Source organism: Lissotriton helveticus, chromosome 4_1 (assembly GCF_964261635.1).
Source record: "Lissotriton helveticus chromosome 4_1, aLisHel1.1, whole genome shotgun sequence".
In the NCBI taxonomy this organism is placed as follows: domain Eukaryota; kingdom Metazoa; phylum Chordata; class Amphibia; order Caudata; family Salamandridae; genus Lissotriton; species Lissotriton helveticus.
Genome location: NC_136063.1, coordinates 1,906,045,823 through 1,906,055,557, shown reverse-complemented (window position 1 = coordinate 1,906,055,557; position 9,735 = coordinate 1,906,045,823).

Sequence of the window (9,735 nt, the reverse complement as noted above, 5' to 3'; positions counted from 1 at the left end):
GAGATTGAAATGTTGAGGGAATGATTATTCCAATGAAACTGATAGGTGAAGTAAAAGAGAGCATAGATGATGTACTTTGTTTCAAGTTTCCTAGTAAAACATTGTACTACTAGATATGGTTAAAAAGAACAGTATTTTTCCACCTCAGGTTTGAAGGGTCTTTGGAGAGTTGTAGAGTTGCATCAATGTTTCAATGATTTCCTGACTACTACAGTTCTTCAAAATCTAATCATGAGAGGGAAAGCAGTTAAAAACTATAACCAACATATAATTTCCGCAAAGGGAGCTGCCTGTGGAAGTTCCAATTATTGAAATGTATAATTACGCAAATTAATATACAAATGGCTAGACTACGTATGTCATTCCTAAGCAAATGCGAACTAATAAGGTGTAAAGAATTTCGGAAGGACTTAATTGAACTGAAAGAAGCAGTTTATGTACCCTTGCTTAGGTATGGATCATTTAGATCTTGCCACAATTGGAAAAACAGTCATCTCTGAATGTTTTTTTCTCATTCCTTAGTATTTCAATATGGCTGCGATGTTGAATAAAATTTGTCAACCATCTTGAAGCGGTAAAGTATAATAAGTAATGAGAAAAGAAGGATTCAAGGATGGTAACCTGATGTGGCTTACTGAGAGTGGAAGTATGTGGTAAAGCAGCTGGACCCACAAAAAGAAAAAAAGTTATTTTTGTGTTTTTACATTTTAAAAACTTATTTTTTTTAAAAGGAGGCGCTGTCTCCATTCAGAAATGTACACTGTAGGCATAAACATCCACTGATAAGGACAGCAGGTGCCATTCAAGCATGTGCTAAAAAAGTTTTATAGTATAATGTATTTAAATTAAATGGCACTTAGTAAGTGTTTCTACCAAGTGCAGTAGAGATACAAAGCATTCTGATAATAACTTTTTGGTGCCTGGCAATGCTTCACAGTAAAGTAGAAAATTATTTTATTTGTATAGTTAATAAAAACCATTACAAAAATAAAAAGCGGTTATAATTAAAACACGTCAGAAAGTACGTTCATATTTAACTGTTAAAACCATGAATTAAAAAATGGTGCCCTTGCTGCTCTGAGGAGTTGAGTCAATAGTGGAAGGACGGTTACAGAGCTGTCAGATTAGTGTTGGCCCTTTACAAGAATACCTCTTTTTTTCTCAAAGTTAATGACATATTTAACTGTTCGACAGATGAGTTGTGGGTCCACTGAACAGAGGACTTGTAAGATCGCTGAACGGATTGTGCGAATTCCCTTTTCAATGAATTTAGCCTTTAATGAGCTCCGGCGTTCCCGATCCAATGTGGGACAAATGCAGATCAAATGGATAAGGTCTTGTTTGGCAGCACCGCATAGGTCGCACTCCTTGGTGCCTGGTGACCTCCAGCCGGGTTGGTCGGCGACGCGTTTGTTGGCAAATTGCCCATCCTGAGGCTGAGGTATTTGAGTTTGACATGTGATGAAAAGGCAAGCCCTAGATAGGCTGCAGGGACCGGCTTATTGTATGATTGTATTGTCATCCAAGCATGTGAGCGGCGGCTCAGGGTTGTCTTATCATTAATCAATGAATGTCTGTTGGCCGCCTTTTTTACTGCCAGTTTAAATGTGGATACGGATAGCTTCATTTTCCACAATGATGCTAATTCAGTGGTTTCGAGGGAGGAATTTAAGTATTTAGCGTACTGAGAGTTAGGGCTGCTTTGCATTGCTTCCCAAATGGCGCGATTGATTTCTATTTCGCGATTCATCCAGATGCCGTACCAAAATTTAACTGTCTCATATTTTTTTTGCAGTGTTTGAGACTGCAGGCCGAACTCGAGATGGACCTGTGCTGGAGAGGCGTTACACGGAAGGCTGAATATACGCTTGTACACACTCGTTTGGATTTTGTCTAAGATCGGTGCACTTCTTCCGTGGTGTAGCACACTGCCGTAGGCTATTGTTGGTAGTAGCTTGGTTTTGATTACTGTTAGGAAGGGAGTGAACAATGGGCCTTTTAGTTGTTTGGATAAACTACTAAATGCGTGTAACAAGGCAGTTCCTTTCTTCTCGATGGCATTGAAATGCGTATGAAAGTTGAAGCATCTGGCCAGATGTATTCCCTAGTACTTGTAGCTTTCCACTACTTCCAGTTTCTTGTTGTCAATTAGAAAGATTGGCGGTATTTTACGCCGGTGGGTTATTATCATAACCTTTGTTTTCTTGCTGTTTATTTCCAGAAGGTTCAGTTTAGTGTATCCGGCCAGTTCTTGCAAGAGACGTTGTAGACCTATCTTCGTCTGGCTGAGGAGGACCACATCATCGGCGTAGGAGAGATGCGTTATGGGCAGTGTTCCTAGCCGTGGTGGATGAGCGTTGGTCCCATCTAGCCTTGATGTCAGATCAGCCATGAATAAATTGAAAAGATGGGGGGCCAGGACGCAGCCTTGCTTTAAGCCGTCGCAGGTTCTAATTTTCCGCGGCAGTCGGTGGCCATTGTCGATCTTTACCTGCATCCAGGTGTTGGTGTATAGGTCCATTATTGGGTTTAAGATCGAGTCCGGCAGACCCTGCTGTTTTAGTTTGGACCATAATAGTTGTCGGCTGACACGGTCAAAGGCCGCCTTAAAGTCCACGAAGCATGAATAGAGTGCTTGATGTTTTTGTAGGGTTTTTTCAGCTAACCTGCTTATTGCTATGGCATTGGCCATAGTGCCTATGCCGCGGCGAAACCCCGACTGATTTACTGGAATTTTGTTATTGGCTTCAGACCATTTTACAAGGTCAGTTAACACCAGGGATGCATAATACTTGGCCTCAGCATCAATGAGTGCTATTAGGCGATAATTAGCTGGATTTTTTCGATCCCTGCCTTTGTAGATTGGGTTGATGATCGCCCCTCCCCGGCTTTCCGGAATCCGACTAGTGTTGCTTACAGTTCGAAACAGGTTGTTGAAGTTGCGTGCCCAGAAATGGGGGTCCTCCTTGTAAATTGCCTGGGGGACGCCGTTCGGTCCCGGAGCACTATCCTGCCTGCTTTTCCTTATTATTTGTAATATTTCTAGTTCTTCATATAGTCGTGGTGTGTGGTCTATACCTTGCTGTTTCTTACATGAGGTATTTAACTGGTCTATGACTATGGATATTGAGGTCCCTGCATTCAGAATTTTATGTGCCGGGATTACTGTTGTTATCAGAGATGTCATTGGATTTATTCAGAAAGTATCAATTAAATGCTGTACCCACGCCGTTTCTGTGATGCAGGTCATGCTTATTGTTTTTACAGATCTGCTCAATGAATTTACTTGCTGCCAGAATGCTCTGGGATCAGATTTTTTTATATTGTGTAATATTCTCGTCCAAAAGTCAGTAACCTCGTTTTTTTTCTCGTTCCAAACGTAATTCTTGTATTGTTTCCTAATGGATCGTACTACGTGCCAAGCCTTGGATTGTGGGCTGTGACCATGTGCTCTCCTCATGGACTGTCGCAGACGCCTTCTCAAGGAGAGTATTGTATGGCTAAGATGACTATTGTTTTTTTTATTAGGATTCTTTTTGAGATTGACTCCGGTCTTCAGAAGATTGTTCAAAAAGGCAGACCATGTCTCTACACTCAATTCCTTTTCCAGAGTGAGCGTTTGAATTAAGTTCTTAGCATCCTGTGCTATTTGAGGTAATGTGTTACTCGTCCACTTTAAGCGTTTCAGGTTGATTGTTGACGTTTCCCCCACTGGTGTTGGGGCTGGTAGATGTTTAGGCGGTGCAAATTTTATTTCAATGTGCTGCACAGAGTGATCGCTATCTGGTGAGCATAGGATTTGGAAGTTTTTAATTAATCCAAGTAGAGGAAGTGAGACTATGGTGTAATCCAGGATTGTGCTTGAACTAGGACCTATGTAAGTTCTGGAGGTGGGTCTGTCCTGTTTTGTTCTTCCGTTTAGCACTCGCATCCCCTGCTGCTCAAGGTCCCACATCAATTCTCGGCCCACTTTGTCCAACTTATTTGCTGGCGGGATCTCCTGTGTTTCGACGGCCCAGAATTCGTTGGCGGTGATGATGTTATCATCGTCTTCTTGAGGGTGTAATAGGTTAGCATTTAAATCGCCTGTGAGGATTATCTCCCATGCTGGTTGTTCAAGGCGGAATGCTGATATTACTTTATTAACTTTTAAAAATAATTCTTTTTTTACTTTGATTTTTGGGTGAGCGTATATATTAATTAAAATAATTGTTCTAATACTTGCCTCAGGTCCCATTTCAAGTTTGATTATTTGCATATCTGCAGTGGAATTGGCTAGTTGGGAGGATTTGATGTTTAATGCTGTGGTGATGTAAACCGATAGACCGCCCTTTGCTCGCCTATAACGCTGGGTCCGAGTTGCACTAACATGGAAATTAATTCGGGCTGGAACGTCGATTGGAGCTGTTAGCCATGTTTCCTGTAGTGCAATGATGTCATAGGTATCCCAAGTATCCGTTTTTCTTTTATTGTTTAAAATGTCTTTTACACCAGCGATGTTCCAGGAAAGAACTTTTACTGAACTTTGTTCAGTTTTGCCCACCTGGGTGTTAATTCAGTCTTCATTTAAGCCATGATTTAGTCTAAACTGCTGATCTGTTTTGGGAGATCCCGCACCCCTGGCTCCTTGCAATACGGAGTATGTAGGTCGGCTTGCCCGGGTGTTGTTTTCTCTTTTGGTGTACTTCCTTTGAAGGGGAGACGGATAGCCTGACGTTACTTCTTCTTTGAGTGATATTCCCCACTCCTCGAATTTTGTGGTTTCATGGAGTATCTCCTTGACAATTTCCGCGTTCCTCCAGGTTGTGAGGATACCTTCCTTTGCTGGATTGTTTCCGAAGTTGATAAATTCAATTGTAAGTAGGTCCTTGGATGTTATATGATTAAGGCTCGGGAGAGCGGACGTCAAAAGTAGGATATTTCCTCGATTTTGATAGTCTTGTGTGCCTTGAGTTTTATAGTTGGGAATGAAATGTATTCTTCCCTTACTTTCCAATTTTGTGTCATACATTTGCTCAAGGATGAACTGCACATGGTCATTTGTCCGAATTCTCAGTGTTTTGCTACTACTATTATCCTTTACATTGTTGAGTATGGTTTTTACTTTATACCTGAGATCATTAATCCCTGGTTGCTCGAGTGGCATATTTGCTTTGGACTTTGCTTTCAGACATACTCTTTTTTGGCTACACAGCTCGGTGTTTGGCGCGTATTCATTGATGCTAGTCGCAGGGTGTGGACCTGTCCTTGTTTCTGTTTCCGGTCCTATGCTTTGTCGTTGAACATCCTGATTCATAATTATCTGTACTTGAAGTTGATCTTGCATGCTCTTGTCGGCTTTTGCTGTAACTTGCCTTGCATGTTTTGTATCCCTTTTATTAAGAATGGTGATGGGGCTAGATGATGTATGTAGGATAAGAGATACTTTATGTTTGTTGTCGATGCCCTTGGTGACCGCCCTTTGGCATCCCTGCTTGCCCGATCGCGCCTACTGTGCTCCTATTCCCTTGTGGGCTGTTTGTGATCTAGCTGAGAGATCCCGGCTTTTTGTCGTAATTTGTTCCCGTGGTTTTTTGATTCAGCCTTTGGGCTCCCTGCAATTCTGTTTGATTGTATGGAGTCGTAATCGGCGCTCTCCAGACTCCAATCGGCACTACTTGATGCTGTAGATTGAGTCGTGTAATCAACATTGTTTGATTCGTCTATACCTGTTGAGACATTTGAACTTGACGCGTGGGCTTTCTCCTCTGTGCGTGGTGGTGTTTTTGATCCTATGGTGTGGGCTATCTTGATGTGATTTACTTCCATGATCGTGGACTGTTGTTCTTCTTTATTGATGCTGTGAATCTGTGGTTTTCTTAGGTGCTTGGCCATTGTGGTTGAATGATGTACACCCTCTTCAGCGTCAGTTTTGGGTTTTGGTAAGGTTTTAGGAAAATGAAAAATTGGGAAGTTGGTCAGGGCCTGCTTTTTGGCAGGTATGCGGTTTATTTGTTGATTTCTGTTTTTTCTCGCACCTTTTTTCTGCCGTTTGGTTAAAACTTCTTGGGTGTATGTATTTTTATTCCTGTCCGGTTCAGGTTGTTCTTTTTCCGGTGACCCGTGACTGTTAATAAGCCTGACGGAGGATTTGGTCCCGGTTAGTTTTTGTTCTTCTGTTGATTCACCAATTTTTTTTGTTATTGGCTTCTTTTGCTTGTGCTTATGATCTATTGTTTGCTGTACTGCTTCTACAGTGAGGTTTTCACTCCTCCTTCCAGATTTGACTGTTTCTTCATTGAGCGTGTCTTTGTGATGATCTATTGAAATGAGATTTCTTCCATTAGGTGTGCTGTTCGCTCCCTGGTTTGCACGTTTGCATTCTTCTAAAATGTTTTTGAGTATTGATGGTAAGTCCCTTAGTTTTTCAAGTATAGGGGGGCAAGCGCAATTTGAGGGCGACTCCCGGGGATTATTCTGATCCTGGAGTGTTACAAATGCATTAAGTATAACATCAAGTTTTTTGTTTATGTTAGATATATGTTCAGCAATTGTACTCATGAGGTGTATTTGTATATCGAGTTTGTCAGACTGCATATTCAACGTTTTAATTGAAGTTTCCAGTATGTTGCCGAGTGCGCTATGCAGGTTAATTATGGATTCTAGGTTTTGGTTGAGACCGTACTTTCCTACTGGTTGGCTCTGGTTTATCTTGTTATTGTGTGAATTAACTTCACTGTGTGAATGTTCCTCAAATGTTGCCCCTGCCATGGCGGCTGGGTGATCCTCTTCTTGTTTGTTTGAGAGACGTGTTATTCCGGAGTGTTTTGGGGGTACTGGGTCAGGCAATGCTGACACACTTGAAATTTCTATTATTGTTGATTCTTGACGGCGAACACCACTTGGTCTATTGAGTGAATCTGCGGGTACGTGAGCTTGTGCTTCATGTTCCAACCCACTAGATATCTCAATTAGGTTTTTGTTAGCTGGTACCGAGACCAGTTGATTGTTTGAGTGCCGGCCGGCTGTAAATTTTTTCTTGCTACTCAATCATAGTTATTACAAACTTATTACATAGTTTCATTAACTTGGGGCCAATTGCGGTGGTTTTGTTTTCTTTTTTTTCGATAGGTGACCTTGTACTTTGGACTTGTGGGATTACTTTCTTATCAGAGAAGATTTGGGACTCCAACCAGGAATTGTGCATCTCGCTGTTTTTGTTGGATTTAGGCTCTGTTCGACTTAGGCATGACTCTTGTCTTGGGGTCGAGTGATTATTTGGTTGTTCCTTATATGCTGCATCTGAGGTACTGGCATTAAAACATCCCTGGTCATTGCCTGTGACCGGTGGGCTCCCGACCCCTGATGGTTCTAGATTTATATCGCTTAATGATGGTACTGGCGATGCGATTATCCTTGTTGTTGTTTGGCTTTTATGCAATGTACTTTTTCCTGGTGGGTTTTCCCGAGAGCTGCCCATTATCATATTGATGGCACCTATCGGCGTTATGAGGAAAATTGAATTTTGCCCTGTCATGTGTCCCTACGTGTTCCCCATTATATGTTATTTGTGCATGATCGACATGCATATGTTCCCCCTCTCCAGATTAAAGACGCAATTATAGTTGTGTCCAACGTTAGTATGCCAGTTATCCAGTCTCCCTGAAAGCAACAAGTATTAGGCCTATGTTGCCAACGTTTTACATTGTGCACGTTAATTCATCGAGTTGTCCCCGTTTCTAGGCCTCATAGGGCCCGGACACCAGATTCAAGCTTCAAGTCTTCTGAATCACTCCGAGGAGCGATGCAGCCCCTCCCGCATCCCTGACCCTTCACTTACTTTCTGCCAAGCAGCGCGGTGCCCGGCCTGGCCTGCCTGCCTGTCTGCCAAGAATATGTTATGCCTCTAGTTATCAGTTCAGCTCCCCGGCTTCACATTTCTAAGCTAACGAACCGCATAAACATCTTCATCTATAGTCTAGTCTTCCTGTCTCCATGCAAGAGAATTACTGAATTAGTATCCATAGAAGATTCATAGCACACGCAATACACTAAGCAATATATGCATGCACTAGCCTTAGTGTCAAGTAGCCTTTGCCCTGATGACTTTTAGATTCAAGCAACATGTTCTCCAAACACAAGATATCAGATATGCTATAGGTACATGTCGTCCTGACATCCCAGACTTTAGTCTCCTCTTCTAGTGCCAGAAGTCAGAGCCCCCAGCTCTCCCTAGTTACACGTCATGGCCCGTTTGCGCGCACCAGTAGGTTAAAGGTTCCAGCTGCCCAGGTAGCCCCCTCCATGTACCCACCCATTTATGACACTTCTGTGACGTTTACATCACATGTCTTCGTGCACGCTCTGTGCACGCCTTCTTTTTCACGCCCATATGTTCTTATCTTTCGTTTGTCACTTGTTACGCCTACTGTATTCAATGCAACTGCACTGTTTTACTATATATACTGTATGATGTTAATATGACATTAGGTTTTTACTTCCCTTTGTCTTGTGTCTATCCCTTCCTGAACCTTTGCAGGTGATGGAACCCGATGGTCCATTGGCTCGAGCCATCTGATTAAAGCCTATTCGACTCAGATACCACGGATCCTGCCTCTTATTTATTGAGCTATCTGTTTCAGTTAATGCATAGAAAAATAGTACCGGTAATTAATTATTTATTTACCACATAAATGGCGCCCGAATAGGAACGAGCCCCTTCCCCACGCGCCGGCGATGTAACGCAGGCCCCCTGACCCTTCTACAGCCGTGACGGAACCCTACTGTGCACGTGCAGATATTTCTGCTTCAAGTCTCCCTCAGGCCCACGGAGGAGACGGAGACTGCGGTCCGGCATCCAGACGAGGCGGTGAGGAAGGCGGGTCATCCCGACCAGAGCCCAAGCCGAGAGAGCAAGGTCCGAGGTATCCGGAGTCCCACCTGTTTCCGAAGCCCGAGGCGCATGCGTAGTGCGTAGCAGTAACCAGACATCGTAGCAGTCCAGTCCAGTCCGAGGCCTTCAGTTTGCTTCCCGGTGAGTACCGTTGCTGGGGGTATCTAGATGGGTTCATTAATTTGTGCCCGGTCCGACGGGTTTGGGTACACAGATCCGGTCCGACGTGTTCACCTAGCGGGATACGGTATGACGTGTCTCTTTAGGAGACCGGTATGTTCTGTACTGTTTTAGCAGTGCATCCAGTAATTCTAGTAAGTCTGTTCTCGAGAAATTCAAGTATTATGTTTTCAATGTATTAGGTAGTATCTGTTGGAACTGTTATTAAGGTGTTTTTTGATGTCGTGGTATGAGTGATTGTTTTGCTATTTCACTACTGTGTTCATTGTGTATTGTGTTCAAGTACGGTTCAAATATGCCGCTGTTTTCGAAGTTACGTCAGATAAAAACCAGAAAAGGGTTACTCGAAGAATCAGTTCCTGTCCCTGTGGAAAAGTAAATTTTGCCATGTTATATGTGCCTACGTGTTCCCCATCTTATGTCATATGTGCATGATCGATATGTATGTATTCCCTTCTAATCAATTAAAGACGCAATTACAGTTGTGTCCATCTCTAGTATGCCAGTTTCCAGTTATAGTGAATACAACTAATATCAGGCCTATGTAAAGCTACGTTGCCACGTTTTTCAGTGTGCACGTTAATTCATTGAATTGTCCCCGTTTCTAGGCCTCAAAAGGGCCCGGACTCAGATTCAGCTCCTGTCTCCTGAACCCTCTCCGAGGAGCGATACAGCCCCCACCT